Here is an 18,249-nt window from a genome sequence, read left to right on the forward strand (position 1 = left end):
CAAGAACGTCCAGAATTGCTAGAAAATGAACTTTTAGAACAGGAAGAAGAGAACATATTAAAAGAGGGCAGTTTTGATATCTCCAGTGACTGAGAGTTCGAAAGGTCTCCAGCAGCACTCGTGGAAGAGACTGAGTACCCACCAGACAAAAAGCATGTCAGGAAAATGGTGGAGTACATACATGCTAATAATAACGTATTCCAGAAGACATTCCTGAAAATTGACTATGGAAGACCCAAGAATTCCACAAAATGTAATTCCAATTGAAAAACATTGTCCTTACTGCCCTGGCCCCACACCACCATTACTGGGTGAACCTAAATTAATCACAAAACATGCAACAGTGTACGACTTGTATAAGATTCATAAAGGTGAGTCTAAAATAACTGTGTTTGAATTACTGTCACCTTAACTACCACTTCCTGTTTTTTCACTAAATTGCAATATTTCTTCCATAGAAAGTCATGATTAGATTACTATTTGAAGTCTGTGAATTTGGCAGCATTTATGAGGCACTCAGCTTTCTAAGAATCAAATACAATAATGCCTATTGTGCATTCATGAATATTATGCCCTTATGTACATTTTTGGCTACCTTAATGTTTTCTCCTAGACCAATATATGATTTCAAACAGTAATAATTCTTCCACTAAAGGTTCATTGAGAAATGTTAGTGTATTCTAACCAAGTTCTCTTTCTCTGTTTTTATATTGTCAAGGACAGATAACTAGATTGTCAGTCATGAAATTTATTTGCAGAAAAATGCTGGCAGACAAGTGAGTATTGGTACATTCTGTAGCCACAGGCGGAACATCGCCCCAGGCTGCAGAAAGTGAGACTGGCGAGACTTCCATGGAGGTAGTCCCAAATGAGGAGGAAGTCATCTCACCTGCAGACACCACACCACCATCTCCACCACCACCAGGATCAAGGAGATATACAGTGGCTAGCCTCCAGGAGATAGATGCCACAGAGGATGACAGCCAGGAAGTACAACAGAGCACGCCGGGCGATGACACACAGGCATCTGTGACACAGTCCCCCGTGGAGGAAACCAACACAGGTGCCTGTAGACGGCGACAAAGGGTACAGAGTCCTGACGCTGAGGAATCCAGTGTCTGCTCTGGTCTGGAGGGGCAGATGCTCAAAGTGCAGGGCCTGCAGGGAAAGAACATGAGGGCCATTCAACGTCAGATGGTGGCAAACAACAGAAATGTCAACAACATGAAAGAGGTCATATACTGCCTCAACAATACTGTGGCAGAGGGCATGAAGGAAATGTCGGAAGCAGTGAGGCTTTTATGCGGAAGAATTGATAGTAACCATGCTGCAAGGCGCAGAGACAGGCAGAAAATTGCAGGGTACACCAAGTCTGTCAACAGGCTGTGCAATGCATCCCATGTGCCCAGTCGCCGATCAGTGCCCATGCAACTGGAAATGGCAAAGTGAAGCCGTGAAGTCACTCAGGGCCTGGTGACAGTCACCAATGCCTCAGAGGTGCTTCAGACAAACCAAATTGCTGCCAATGGAACAGGGGATGGGGATGAGAGAGAGAAGGCAAGCAGTCGCAGCACCATAACCCCCCCTTGCCAGAGAACAGGAGGCTCAGTGTGAGGCATGGTACTACCACAGGACACAGCACTGGTGAGGACAGTGGGCCTGCTGAAAGCCGCAGTGGTGCGCGTGGGCGCAGGAGATAAGCACTGCCCTCAAATTCCATTGTGTGGTGGGTGACGTAACCCATTGAACACAATGATTGGACTAATGATTTTGCATGGGGGAATGACTATGCCATGTTGTGCTTGGTCAGGCACTGTGAGGCCATGATTGGTGTTACGGTGTGCTGTACAATTGCCTGTTGCAAGGTCAATTAAACACCCTGACACAAATGCCTTCACTGGCTTTGTCTCATTACTTAGTCAGAAATAGTTTTGGGTGATTTTGGACCGTATCTGTCTCCCATCTGCTGCAGCTGCTCCGCCTGCAGCGCTGTGCTGTGGCTGTGTTCCTTCCTCATTCTCATCCTCCTCTTCAGATTCACTGATTTCAACGGGTGTCCCCCTCTTAGTGGCAAGGTTATGCAGCATGGCACATGCAGTGATGATTTTGCAGCAGACCAGGGGCCGGTACTGCTGAGTACCTCCAATTTTGTGGAGGCTGGGGAACCAACTTTTGAGGAGTCCAAATGTTCGCTCAACAACATTGCGCGTCGATCTATGTGCAAAGTTATATCGCCTTTCACTTGGGGTGGATGGGTACAGGAACGGAGTCAGGCTGAAAGAACGCACCACATAGGCGCTGTCACCTGAGTGTGAGAAGAAAGTAAGTTATTCAAAGTCAACAATGGTAGCAACAGGTGTATACTTCAGGGAGTGTCACATGTATTTACCTAGCAGGTAGCCTTCTCCAAATTCACCCGCAACGAGACGGGTATAAATCCCACTGTTCCTGAATATGTATGAATCATGTGTGCTCCCTGGGAATTTTGCAACTATATCGGTGATGATGGAAGACGCATCACATATGACCTGTACATTTATAGAATGTGTGGAGTTGCGATTGCGGTAGATGTACTCAGTTGCAGCAGGGGGGCAGATTGGTATATGTGTCCCGTCAATGCAACCTATGATGTGGGGGAACCAAGCCTTGTAGTAAAAGTCCATCATGGTCCTCTTCAGTTCTGCCTGTGTGCTGGGGAATTGGATGTAGTGTGGCATCCTTTGCAACATGGCGTCCAGGAATTTATGGAGAAAACACGACACGAAACTCTGTGAGACTCCACCTGCCACAGCTATTACTCCTTGTTAACTGCCAGATGCCAGTAGGTGCAGGCAACAGAGTACCTGTACATGAGTAGGTATTGCGTGAGCCCTTGGTGTCTGATGCTCCAAGAGTGGGTGCTGGTCCCGTATCAGGTCTAGGATGGTTTGGGGGTGTAGCCTGTACCTCTCATGGATTTCAGCTTCAGTCATTTGGAACAGTGTAACTTGCAGTCTGTACACGCGCTCTTCCCCTCTCCAGATTCTCAGTCCTCCTGCTAGCAAACGTAGCCGCCTTGCAATTACGTAGAGGGCCACCATTGTGTTCACACTGTTGCATTTTGGGGCTGTTTAAATGCAGTGCACTGGAGTACCACCTGCTTTGAGTCAGTGGTAATTAGAGACTCCTAAATACCAAAAATTCAGTATTACCGATTTTTGGTACATCGGATTTGCGATTATTTAAGGACTTCTTATTCACCGATTTAGTATTTAGGGGTTTAGGTGTCTGCTAATCGCAAATTAAGGAATCGGTAACTGGTTTCCATTATTTTTACCGATTCCTTATTTGCGATGGCGTTCGGTGTTCCCTAAATTGCACATGGCTAAATACCGGTTGGTAATGCAGAAATTCAACACATTTTGGCGTTACCGACCAGTATTTAGCCACCTACATCTGGCCCTAAATGGTCTAGTGGTATTTAAATGTATATTGCATATGTTCAGCAGCATATTAAAGTTGATGGCCATGCCAATAAATGTTTGGCTTTCAAATAACATTATTATTCTATTTATTTTAGTGAAGTATATAAAGAAATTAGATCAAATATTACCCACTGCTGGTGTGAGAAATTGAGATATTTCAAAATCAATAAAGTGTAGTATTTGCACTTCCACTACGGCGACATCAACAAAATATTCACAGCATTTTTTCAATTCAGTGTACTATGTGGATTGCAAAAATAGAATATATTTTATGCCCCGTTATAAAAATGGACAAAGTGCACCAATTCATGTTCAAAAAACTATTTCTAAACAACAATACAATTGTGAAATTGCTCGCTGTAGGGAATTTATGGCAATGGCTAGCTGCAGTTGGCATCCAGCACTCAAATGCAAACACCTAGAAATGGCCAAATGTGCTAAGCCATTCCCATTTCCAAATGAACTTCAAGAGTCATCACTAAATCAAATGCTACAGAAAAATTTGATTTCTTTTACACAAGAAATCCAATGAAAAGAAATAATTGAATCTGCTGCAAAAACAGGTGTTCGTGCAGTATATCCAGGGTTTCTTTCAGAACATGGTTTTTCAGGAAGATTTGTATATTTTTCCGTATATACTGGCAAACAGGACTACTGGTGTCTTTTCTTAAGGACACGTGTTAATTTTGATACAAAATCAGGACAATGGCACTGCCAATGTAAGGGCAACCACAAATCATGGATTTGCACTCACAGATATCTTTCAATGTGGTGGGTATTTCAAGAATGTCCAGAATTATTAGAAAATGAACTTTTAGAACAGGAAGAAGAGAACATATTTAAAGAGGGCAGTTTTGATATCTCCAGTGACTGAGAGTTCGAAAGGTCTCCAGCAGCACTTGTGGGAGTGACTGAGTACCCACCAGAGAAAAAGCATGTCAGGAAAATGGTGGAGTACATACATTCTAATAAGCGTATTCCAGAAGACATTCCTGAAAATTGACTATGGAAGACCCAAAAATTCCACAACATTTAATTCCAATTGAAAAACATTGTCCTTACTGCCCTGGCCCCACACCACCATTACTGGGTGAACCTAAATTAATCACAAAAAATGCAACAGTGTACGGCATGTATAAGATTCATAAAGGTGAGTCTGAAATAACTGTGTTTGAATTACTGTCACCTTAACTACAACTTCATGTTTTTTCACTAATTTGCAATATTTCTTCCATAGAAAGTCATGATTAGATTACTATTTGAAGTCTGTGAATTTGGCAGCATTTATGAGGCACTCAGCTTTCTAAGAATCACATACAATAATGCGTATTGTGCATTCATGAATATTATGCCCTTATGTATATTTTTGGCTACCTTAATGTTTTCTCCTAGACCAGTATATGATTTCAAACAGTAATAATTCTTCCACTAAAGGTTCATTGAGAAATGTTAGTGTATTCTAACCAAGTTCTCTCTCTCTGTTTTAATATTGTCAAGGACAGACAACTAGATTGTCAGTCATGAAATTTATTTGCAGAAAAATGCTGGCAGACAAGTGAGTATTGGTACATGCTGTATCCACAGGCGGAACATTGCCCCAGGCTGCAGAAGGGGAGACTGGCGAGGCTTCCAGGGAGGAAGTCCCAAATGAGGAGGAAGTCATCTCACCTGCAGACACCACACCAACATCTCCACCACCACCAAGATCAAGAAGATATACAGTGGCTAGCCTCCAGGAGATAGATGCCACAGAGGATGACAGCCAGGAAGCACAACAGAGCACGCCGGGCGATGACACACAGGCATCTGTGACACAGTCCCCCGTGGAGGAAACCAACACAGGTGCCTGTAGACGGCGACAAAGGGCACAGAGTCCTGACGCTGAGGAATCCAGTGTCTGCTCTGGTCTGGAGGGGCAGATGCTCAATGTGCAGCGCCTGCAGGGAAAGAAAATTAGGGCCATTCAACGTCAGATGGTGCCAAACAACAGAACTGTCAACAACGTGAAGGAGGTCATATACTGCCTCAACAGTACTGTGGCAGAGGGCATGAAGGAAATGTCAGAAGCAGTGAGGCTGTTATGCAGCAGAATTGATAGTGACCATGCTGCAAGGCGCAGAGACAGGCAGCAACTTGCAGGGTACACCAAGTCTGTCAACAGGCTGTGCAATGCAACCCATGTGCCCAGTCGCCGATCAGTGGCCATGCAACTGGAAATGGCAAAGTGCAGCCGTGAAGTCACTCAGGGCCTGGTGACTGTCACCAGTGCTTCAGAGGTGCTTCAGACAAACCAAATTGCTGCCAACGGAACAGGGGAGGGGTATGAGAGAGAGGAGGCAAGCAGTCGCAGCACCATAACCGCCCCTTGCCAGAGAACAGGAGGCTCAGTGTGAGGCATGGTACTGCCACAGGACACAGCACTGGTAAGGACAGTGGGCCTGTTGAACGCAGCAGTGGTGCGCGTGGGCGCAGGAGATAAGCACTGCCCTCAAATTCCATTGTGTGGTGGGTGACGTAACGCATTGAACACAATGAATGGACTAGTGATTTTGCATGTGGGAATGACTATGCCATGTTGTGCTTGGTCAGGCACTGTGAGGCCATGATTGGTGTTACGGTGTGCTGTACAATTGCCTGTTGTAAGGTCAATTAAACACCCTGACACAAATGCCTTCACTGGCTTTGTCTCATTACTTACTCAGAAATAGTTTTGTGTGATTTTGGACCGTCTCTGTCTCCTATCTGCTGCAGCTGCTCCGCCTGAGGCGCTGTGCTGTGGCTGTGTTCCTTCCTCATCCTCATCCTCCTCTTCAGATTCACTGATTTCAACGGGTGTCCCCCTCTTAGTGGCAAGGTTAAGCAGCATGGCATATGCAGTGATGATTTTGCAGAAGACCAGGGGCCGGTACTGCCGAGCACCTCCAATTTTGTGGAGGCAGGGGAACCAGCTTTTGAGGAGTCCAAATGTTCGCTCAACAACATTGTGCGTCGATCTACGTGCAAAGTTATAGTGCCTTTCACTTGGGGTGGATGGGTACAGGAACGGAGTCAGGATGAAAGGACGCACTGCATAGGCGCTGTCACCTGAGTGTGAGAAGAAAGTAAGTTATTCAAAGTCAACAATGGTAGCAACAGGTGTATACTTCAGGGGGTGTCACATGTATTTACCTAGCAGGTAGCCTTCTCCAAATTCACCTGCAACGAGACGGGTATAAATCCCACTGTTCCTGAATATGTATGAATCATGTGTGCTCCCTGGGAATTTTGCAACTATATCGGTGATGATGGAAGACGCATCACATATGACCTGTACAAATTCCCAGGGAGCCCTCCTGAAACAGCCGTGAAGCGCTGCATAGCGCCGGCTGCAACGACCGATACCACGCCATTCAGGCGAGTCCCTGGGCCACGCCCACATCACAGGCCACGCCCCCTACGTCAGGCAGCCTATAAAAACGCGCCTTGGTGAGCGCCGCCTCGAGAAATTGAAGGACTCCGCAGGCACACGCCGGGAGCTTCTCTGTGTTATCTTTTTAAAAATACCTGAAATCTATTGCTTTTACTTGTGTGTGCTACTCTCCCTAAGCCCTCCTGAAACAGCCGTGAAGCGCTGCATAGCGCCGGCTGCAACGACCGATACCACGCCATTCAGGCGAGTCCCTGGGCCACGCCCACATCACAGGCCACGCCCCCTACGTTGGCTACATCATGTGTTGCCACCGGAAGCGCAGCGGACGAGCGCAGCGGGAGCGCCGTTTGCGCGCCGAAGGCGCGCTTAAGGCAAGCCCGTCTGCGCCCGTCCGCGTCCCGGACGCGGCCAGCGCCAGCCCCCCTGCAGCTGCCCCCCTACCCTGTAACCGGCTGCGTGTTCCCTACTCTCGTGAGTATTTAATTGCACTGAACACTAAATCTTGCTCCTGTTCGAGTCAATGGGACCCGGCGGATGCTGTTCAGTACACTTGTCAATCATGCTCATTCCGCTCTCAACCTACTCTTCCAGCCTCCACACAGTGTGCTACTGACCCGTCTAGTCTCCGGGCCGGCTTGATCAATGCCAGATCTCTGGTAAAACATTCTAATGAAATATTCGAGCTACTAAGTGACAACGAGTTTGACCTTCTCTTTGTCACCGAAACATGGCTCAATGACACATGTAACCCAGTGATCGAACTTGCCATCCCACGTGGCTTTAAAATTATCAGACAAGACCGCCCCCTAGGCAGAGGAGGTGGCGTAGCAGCCATTTTTCGGGATAAATGGACCTTTTCTCTAGACCCTATGGGCCCATCCATTGATGCTGAGGTACTCCATTTTTCTCTCACTTTAGGGGCTCACTTTACCTTAGGTGGATCTCTGGTTTACCGACCACCTGGCCACGCAGGAAAATTTCTAGAGGCACTAGAGGACATGATAGTCCCACGCGCCCTGAAATACCCCACATATCTCCTTCTGGGGGACTTTAATATCCATGTGGACCAGCTTGATCTATCCGACACAGTTCGGCTAAACGATGCGTTTGCGATGGCCCAACTGAAACAGTGGATCAAGGCTCCCACTCACTCAGGGGGTCATGCCCTTGATTTAGTATGCACCAATTTTAATATAAATATGTCCGAACCTGAGAAATTAAACTGGTCTGATCACATGCTAATAAGATTCTCCTGGCCCTTGTCCCGCCCTGCTGAGACCAACCAATCTGTGGCTCATACACAGAAAATTAATTTAGCTTCACTCTGTGACCATCTCCATACCTCTCGCCCCTCACTGCCTTCAGAAATTGAACCAGCAGTGAGCGTATTCAACTCATGGATTAAAGAAGGTGTTGCTCTCTCAACCAAATCAGGTCGCGTCTGTAGAGTTCGCTCCTCCCCCTCTAAACCCTGGTTCTCCAACACCCTCCGCGATCTTAAATCAGGCTGTAAAAAACTCGAAAGACGTTGGAGACAAGCATACCTCCCTGAGGCCAAGAAAGAACTTAGAACAGCTCAAAAGAAATATTATGCTGCAATTAAAGTGGCAAAAAGCTCATACTATGAAGGGCGTATTTCCAAGGCCAACAACAACAGCGCGGAAATCTTTGCTGTTGTTAAAAGCTTTGTCTCCCCTTGCGCCGCTCACCCTCTTCTAGCCTCATCGGCAAAATGGTGTGAAGAACTCTCTGTGTTTTTTGTGGAAAAAATCGATAAAATCCAAGATGATCTGCTCACTGTATGCAACAATTTCCCAGCCTCTATGACCACTCCTACTCCCACTATGCCCACTTCTACGGATCAGTTTGCCCTCTTCACTCCGGTGAATCCAACTGAGGTCGCGAAAATTCTGGCCACCCTAAAATCGGGTTCCCCAGCGGACCCTTGCCCAGCCAGAGTCCTTGCGGGCCTGGCTAACACAGTCGGCCAAGAGGTGACGCATATAGTGAACCTCTCCTTTTCCAGCGCCACAGTTCCAGCTTGCTGGAAACAGGCAAAACTGCTACCACTCCTTAAGAAAAATGGCCTAGATCCAAAAACTCCCGCTAATTTCCGACCCATCTCCTTACTGCCAGCTCTAACAAAGATATGCGAAAAAGTTGCATTCTCGCAGCTGGACCGATTCGTAGAAGACTCTCAAGCTCTCCACCCTGCGCAATCAGGTTTTAGAGCTGCTTTCAGCACAGAGACGGCCCTGGTTGAGGTCTCTGAGGCTATCCGGAGTGCCTAGACGGAGGTGGCAGAGCGGCGCTGATTTTATTGGACCTCTCTGCCGCCTTCGATACGGTCCCTCACTCCCTCCTACTCACCAGACTAGCAGACATTGGCATAACTGGCCCTGCCCTCGGTTGGCTGAGATCTTTCTTAGATGACAGGTCCCAGCAAGTGTGGATGCCACCTTTCTCTTCCTCTCCCAAAAAACTCTCAACTGGCGTTCCACAGGGCTCCACCCTGAGCCCCCTGCTTTTTAATGTCTATATGACCCCCCTTATCTATCTTGCGGAACAGCTGGGGGCCAAAATTATGGCCTACGCCGATGATACCCAGCTCTTGTTTACATGGCCCAAAAACAACCTTGACACGACGAGAGTCCAATTTTGCCTATCATCGGTCTTCCGCTGGCTGGCCTTGGCTCAACTTAAGTGCAATGAGAGCAAATCTGAGATTCTACTGTACGGCTCCTTCCCAGATAATTTCTATGATTCTCTCTGGCCCACCGATTTTCCCAGCCCTAAATCCACAGGTGGACCTGCAAAAAACCTAGGAATCTGGTTCAGCAATAATCTCAGATTTGAAGATCACCTGAAAAAACTCACCGGAATCTGCTTTTCCACTCTTAAAACTCTACGCAGATTCCTTCCTTTGCTTCCGCGATCAGCTAAGGAGACGGTCATTCGCGCTCTGATATTATCCAGACTGGATTATGCGAATGCTCTCTACAGCGGACTCCCAGCCTATCTGATCCATCGCCTCCAAGTCATCCAAAATGCTGCGGTCCGGCTGCTGTTTAACATTCCCAGAAGATCTAGCGTTCGCCAACCACTCCGAGACCTTCACTGGCTTCCAGTGGCGCAAAGGATCCTATTCAAGATTCTTGTGCTAGCATACCGAGCACTCCACCTAACAGGCCCTACCTATTTGAGAAAAAGATTCTCTCTCTATGCCCCCAATCGCCCTCTTAGATCAAGCAATCTCCATCAAATGACTGTACCAAAGTTCAAATATAGCAGGCTTGGCGGACAATCCATTTCTGTTAGAGCAGCGAGAGCTTGGAATACCCTGCCTCTGCAATTGAGAACAGCCCCTTCCATCATGGCTTTCAGGAAAGGCCTAAAAACCTACCTCTTCAACACCAATGCCTAAAGGCTGCTCCTCCCTTGCATCTACTGTGATCTGTCCCCTTCTTTTTTCTCTTCGCGCCAGGATACTATACTATTTAGTAGCAGAGCGCGTTATAAAAGCCTCTAAAATAAAAAAATAAAAAAATAAATAAATTTATAGAATGTGTGGATTTGCGATTAGGGTAGATGTACTCAGTTGCAGCAGGGGGGCAGATTGGTATATGTGTCCCGTCAATGCAACCTATGACGTGGGGGAACCAGGCCTTGTAGTAAAAGTCCATCATGGTCCTCTTCAGTTCTGCCTGTGTGCTGGGGAATTGGATGTAGTGTGGCATCCTTTGCAACATGGCGTCCAGGAATTTCTGGAGAAAACACGACAGGCAACTCTGTGAGACTCCACCTGCCACAGCTATTACTCCTTGTTAACTGCCAGATGCCAGGAGGTGCAGGCAACAGAGTACCTGTACATGAGTAGGTATTGCGTGAGCCCTTGGTGTCTGATGCTCCAAGAGTGGGTGCAGGTCCTGTATCAGGTCTAGGATGGTTTGGGGGTGTAGCCTGTACCTCTCATGGATTTCAGCTTCAGTCATTTGGTACAGTGTAACTCGCAGTCTGTACACGCGCTCTTCCCCTCTCCAGATTCTCAGTCCTACTGCTAGCAAACGTAGCGGCCTTGCAATTACGTAGAGGGCCACCATTGTGTTCACACTGTTGCATTTTGGGGCTGTTTAAATGCAGTGCACCTGTGTACCACCTGCTTTGAGTCAGTGGTAATTAGAGACTCCTAAATACCAAAAATTCAGTATTGCCGATTTTTGGTACATCTGATTTGCGATTATTTAAGAACTTCTTATTTACCGATTTAGTATTTAGGGGTTTAGGTGTCTGCTAATCGCAAATTAAGGAATTAGTAACTGGTTTCCATCATTTTTACCGATTCCTTATTTGCGATGGCGTTCGGTGTTACCTAAATTGCACATGGCTAAATACCGGTCGGTAATGCAGAAATTCAACCAATTTTGGCGTTACCGACCAGTATTTAGCCACCTACATCAGGCCCTAAATGGTCTAGTGGTATTTAAATGTATATTGCATATGTTCAGCAGCATATTAAAGTTGACGGCCATGCCAATAAATGTTTGGCTTTCAAATAACATTATTATTCTGTTTATTTCAGTGAAGTATATAAAGAAATTAGATCAACCACTTCAATTATTACCCTCTGCTGGTGTGAGAAATTGAGATTTTTCAAAATCAATAAAGTGTAGAATTTGCACTTCCACTACGGCGACATCAACAAAATATTCACAGCATTTTTTCAATTCCAGTGTACTGTGTGGATTGCAAAAATTGAATATATTTTATGCCCCGTTGTAAAAATGGACAAAGTACACCAATTCATGTTCAAAAAACTATTTCTAAACAACAATACAATTGTGAAATTGCTCGCTGTAGGGAATTTATGGCAATGGCTAGCTGTAGTTGGCATCCAGCACCCAAATGCAAACACCTAGAAACGGCCAAATGTGCTAAACCATTCCAATTTCCAAATGAACTTCAAGAGTCATCACTAAATCAAATGCTACAGAAAAATTTGATTTCTTTTACACAAGAAATCGAATGCAAAGAAATAATTGAATCTGCTGCAAAAACAGGTGTTCGTGCAGTATATCCAGTGTTTCTTTAAGAACATGGGGGCATATTATCAAGGGCTCTATCGCCGTTTTAGCGGGGAAAATCCCCGCTAAAGCGGCGATAAGAATAACGCACTATTACCAAGCTGCCGCTAACTACTGTTAGCGACAGTTCCCATGCGTTAGCAACGAAAAAAAATATCGCTATACGCGGAAGCGATAAATATCGCTAATGATATGCGAGGTAGGCGTACCCTCGCTAAATTCCACCAAAAAAGTCGCTAACACGCTAGCGCACTATTATCAACTATCGCCTAGACATGCTTAGCGACAAAAAAAATCCCGCTAAAGCCCCTTAGCTGGAGATAAATAAGAACTGCTAAAAGCAGTACTAAAAATGCAAAACTGGAGATAGAAAGACCATAGAAAAGGAGAACTAGCCCAGCCCAGCCCCACCACAAAGCTGAGGACCTGCAGACGGCATGGAGGTAGTAATCATACAGCTCGGAGTCCCACAGTGGCCACAGCCCCCACCGCCACCACCGCCACCGCCCCCACCGCCTCCACCCCCACCGCCTCCCGGACCTCCAGCAAGGCAGCGCCAAAGACGACGGCGGACAATGCGCAACCGACTTGTCCTTGGAGACCTACAACCACAGGAAATCATAGCCCACTACAGGCTCAAACGGACATCCATTGACTACATACTGAACCACATAGCCCACAGGCTCACACCACCAACCCAGCGGATAACCAATATCCCCCCACAAACAAAGCTACTGGCTGTGCTGCATTTCCTGGCCTCCGGGACTTTTCAACCCACAACATCCAGAGTGGGTGGTGTCTCACAGGCAGCCTTTTCAAGATTCCTCCCAAATGTGTTGGATGGCATAATCAGCCTGATACCCCAGGAACTACACTTCCCCAATACTGTGCGTGAACAGCTCCTGGTCAAGCAGGGTTTCTACGCCATAGCTGGAATCCCACAAGTACTGGGTGCAATAGACTGCACACATATCCGATTTGTGCCACCATCGGACAGGGCACACATATATAGAAACAGAAAGCACACGCACTCAATGAATGTGCAGGCAATAGTGGACCACCGTGGAATGTTCACAAATGTCATAGCAAAGTTCCCAGGGAGTGTGCATGATTCGTATATTTTCCAGCAGTCAGTCATCAACCAGCGCTTCCAGGATGGAAGACATGGGAATGCAGTCCTAGTTGGTAAGTAGTAATCCAACATATCACTTGCATCTACAGCACATACATGCAAAACAGAAATCTATCCACATCAATGTCACTGTATCACATACAAGGGGGCACATGTGCAATAACTGGTGCATTCCTGCTAAGCAGCAAGGATATGCAAGACATAGTGTGCCACAGCTCCACCATCATGGATGGGTGCCATTTACAATGCGGTGCACCATGGTGCCAAAACGGCACAGATGCGTGATGCATCTGTGTCGGAAAAGTGACGCATAGCTGGAACAGCGTTACAAGTGCAACGCAGATCCAGCAATGCTCTGGGGGCCCTATCTAGTTAATGCTGAGTCAATCCTCATGCCTGCTTCAGGCAGGTGTAGGCGTGTGATGCAGCATGGGCCTAAAAGTGACTGAGTGAAAAGTTGAACATTTAACTCTGCTACTTTTAGGAGGTGTCCCAGTGGCGGAAGGCCCCCCCTGCACAGGAACGCCTACATGTGGTGAAGCCCATTACAACGTGCCGCATCTCCCAGATGCATCACGTTGAAAGTACCCCTGGCCCCAGCTTTGTCAGGTGGAAGGCAGCAAAACTCAAATGGGCGGGGAGTGAGAGTTGCAACAGAATGCAGCTGGCACATAGCTCCCAATAAGAAAAAGTGCCTGAAGCTACACGTGCATGAGAGGCCCTGGTGGGGGGACTCAGGATAATAGACAGGGAGGAGGATAGCAGGTCTGAGTCCTCAGTGAGGGTGGGACATGCATGAGTAGCTCCATTTGGATAGAGAGGGACTAGCACAGTGAGAGGCACCCGCAACATAGGAGGAAATAGAGAACTACACTATAGAGCGTACGCTGACTCATTGGTACATGACACACATCAGTAGTGATTTAGCAACACATAGATGTCACACTACTGCACCAGCGGCCGGGCTTGGGGGATGGGAGTTGATGGTCAATGTGCATGCCCAACGATGGGGCGTTGTGTAAGAATCATGTACCATTATACATGCTTGATTGTGGTTCATTGATGGGCTGGGCATGATAGCATCCAAACTGAGGGTGGTAAATATGCTTTTAATACTGTTTGCATACTTGTCCAGTCTTAACTTGTAAAGTTGATTGGCTGAATTCATTTAGGCCCCTTTGTCGTGTGTAGTATGTATTTAAGAAATTAAAAAAGTCTCATTACAAAAACATTTCCAACTTAAGATATGTGATATTGCTACATTCATCATGTCCGCTGAGCACTCATGTCATTTAGTCTTGAGGCCAGGACTGGTAGGAGCACACAGTACAGGTAGTGGATGGTGTTCCACATGCTGGAGTTGATGTCCTTGTTGAACCTAACAAGGCCCCAATGGTCCATGCATGTAACAGGTAGCTCACTGGTGATGAGTCTCAGACCATGACCATGAGAAGCATGCGTTGTGTTCTGCAGCAGGATTGCTGAATGCTGGCGTACAGTAGGTCAAGTGTGTGTAGTGTGTACTCATGCCACCTATATATCAAAGGTACATTACAGTGCAGTAGGTTGATCACTGTCTGTGGAAGATGGGAAAAGAGCCACACATGCATCTCCTCTGCACAATAAAATGATGTTGGATGGAGTCACAGCAGTGAGCCTGATTCACATGCTAACATGCACTACAGCCTTCTGCTTAAACACATGGTCACCTTGAAATACAACATGACATCCATCCCAACACACTAATCCATGCTCATCAATAACACATCCAGCACAACCAATGACTAATTCCGCTTTCCCTTGTATGTCACAGGGACCAAGGATATGCACTGGGACCATGGATGATGACACCAGTACGTCACCCCACCACCCCTGCCCAGAGACAGTACAATGCGGCACAGATACGCACAAGGTCCATTGTAGAGCGGACATTTGGTGTCTTGAAGTCCAGGTTCCGGTGCTTGGATATCACAGGTGGCAGCCTGCTGTACAGTCCCGAATTGGTGAACAAAATTATCTTGGCATGTTGTGTGTTGCACAACATATGTGTGTCCGTACCAAAGCACCATGGATCCAAGTGCCCGAACCACCCGATGAAGATGAGGACGAAGATGAGGCTGGTGCTGTACACCCCACACCAAATGCTGCTGGACTTGCACGGAGGAACCGCATCATCAACAATTATTTTGCTTGAGTCAGTCACGTGTTGTCTTTGAAATAAAATTGCCACAAAAATAACGTCTTAATGTGTTACTGTCTGCCATGGGCACTGTACCCATCAAACAGTTACGTGTCCCAATGAGTGGTCAGATGAGGCCATTATCAATGGAGGGTGGGAATGTGTACGCAGTACAGTTATGCCCTGCACCATGTCAAATGTATGAAACTCTACTTGGCAAGGTACTATGTAGGCTACATCATGTCAAATGGTTGTGTCATATGGTGCAATACTAGCTGAGTAGGGTGCTGATTGTGATGAGGATGAAATTCCTATACTGACTCAATTTCCACAATCCATGTATCATGGATTGGCCATGTTGTGTGAATCACACTAATCAGGAGAGTGTGAAATGGTGTGCATGATGCCAATAGTCATAGCAACATCCCAATACACATTGGTGCCAATAATCCAGACACATCTCCAGACCATGTCAGTCGTAGCAGCAGTAAACTGACCCTTAAGATGTGTACAATGTTCCTGATTACCAGACAATGTTCATTTCCATAGAAGCATGCACAAGAAGTGGCGTATAAATAACCAGGGCCCGTATGAGATACATATCCTGTATATTTCCAAGCCCATTGTTGACGTATAATGTCAAGTACATATCTGCACAGATGGCCATACTGGCAATGAGGCTCCTGAACAATGCCTCAAAGATGTATGTGTGGAATGTATTAGAGGAGCAAATAGGGCATGTAATGGCACGAAATGTTGCTATGGGCGGTGACAAGTGGAGCCATTTGGACCGGGGAAAGGGCCTATAATTTAGACCACCTTAAAAGGAAAGGGACAAATTTGAGTAACAAGTTGATGTGCCGTCTAATGTGGGTACAACATCAGTATGTCTGTCACAAGACATCAGCCTGGAAACTACTCCCACCTACAGATCCACAAGGCCAAACATCACTATGCTGAGCAGAGACTTTGTAGAACGGATGGACCATTACCATCACCAAGACAAGCATAACACCAACATCCAAGATATTTTACATGGCTGGGTGAAGACACCTCCTACAGCTGGACAGACAAGTAAATGTGGATACACACTCACCCCTGGGTCATTCATAGATACCACCTAGACACATCTCTTATACCTATTCTACAATGACGTGACATCGTAACATCTACATCTGACATGACACATGCAGGTGCACACACAGTGAAGTCTACAGAAAGTGATGGGCCTATGTCACGTGTCCACCATGGGGGAGTAGCACATGTAAGAGGAGGCTATCATCACTCATGGACCACTTGTGGACAACTGCCAACATGACGAGGCATGTGTGGTGGCTAAGTGTACAAATAGTACAGACGTGCTTGGGGCTGCCCGGAGCTACCTTCCAACTTGTACCTACACATGTAGGATGCAGAGCTGCTGGCCATGTTGGTAAGTTGTGGCCCAACTACACACCTGCTGCAGCCCTTCTCCAAATCTGATGTTGATGAAAGGCATGCTCATTGCACCTCAGGGCCAGAGACTCATGATTCACATACTACACACATAACAGTGTGAGGGCAGGGAATACTCAGTGAATGCAGTAGTGCCACTAATATTTATTCAGACTATGTGTACCCTTTTGAATGTATGATGCCAATATAGAGGTCAACCAGTGGTATGTATCAGTGCATGGCCTACTAGACATGAGGACAGTAGTGCCTGCCCTGCTGCAACCAAACATGGACATGGGGGCCTTCTCCTATCACATTTAGCACATTAATGCTCACTGGCATGTACCAATTGAAGACCTTGCCTGATGGACCATTCACATTGTGACAATGTCATAGCATTGCATTGGTGCAATGGTGCGACCACATGTTTGCACATATCTACATTATTCTACACCATCTCTGGATCAGTATCAACATGTACAATGCTCGTATTCACATTGTCGTACATCCCTAAGGTATCAGTCTCCGGACCCTAAAAAGTAAGTTATTACCTTTGCAACATTTGACCAATACACATATCAAAGGGAAAATAATAATTTATTTACACTATATACAACTGGTGAGCATATAGGGCTAGTGCAGAGGGTGCCCGTTGGATGGCCAGACAGAGACAATAGATGTTAACAGGTCCAAGGGAAGAGGCATAGTTCACTCCATAGGCTGGTTGAGGTGGCAAGGAATGGGTTCATATGGCAGTCCATGGGGGTCCAAGGATGTTCCGGGGGACAGTGAAAGTGAGTGTAAGAAGTTCATGGGTGGCACGATTCAGAGTCCAGCAAAACAAAAGAAACTGGGGCATTGGTACAGAGGGATACTAACGCTTCCTCCTCAGCACAATTTCGCAGTCATCCTCATCTCCATCATCATCGGTGTCATGTGCCTCACAGGTGTCAGTGGGTGTTGTGGCAGCAGCCATGTGAGGCACTGACACTGCTGGTGTTGGAGCTGAGGATGTGGAGGCTGCAGCAGCATCCATCTGCACCAAACCCTGTGGCAGCAAGGAGGTGACAAGAAGGTGCAGGGCGGTGAAAATCCAAGTAACCTGGCGCATGTGTTCAGCCCTGGCAGCCAGATGTTGGGCCTGCATCCGCACCATGCTCTCCAGGATCATCCTGATGTTCTCAAGTCCCTTGACGACATTGCTGGAGCCATCCTGAGCAGACAAAGCATGTTGCCGCTGTATCATGACTCCAGCAATGTCAGCCATGGACTGGTGGAGAGCATGGAATGGGCCCTGGGTGTCAGTAAGGCACCCACGGATGCCTGCGAGCTCGGCTGCCACGAGCTTGAAGCCCTCGTCCACCCTATCCCCCAACCGTTCCTGGAGCCCTATGATCCGCTGTTGGAATGCACGTGCCGTTGGATCTGGCCCCAGGGAAGTGGCTGGGGTGGTGGATGCCTGCTGCTCGTTGGTGTGAGCAGGGGGAGGGCTCTGCCGAGGGCTACTGGGTTGCCCTGCACTGGAGGCTGGGGAGGCAATGTCATTGAGT

The sequence above is a fragment of the Lissotriton vulgaris genome, chromosome 4_1, assembly GCF_964263255.1.
Source record: "Lissotriton vulgaris chromosome 4_1, aLisVul1.2, whole genome shotgun sequence".
NCBI classification, from domain to species: domain Eukaryota; kingdom Metazoa; phylum Chordata; class Amphibia; order Caudata; family Salamandridae; genus Lissotriton; species Lissotriton vulgaris.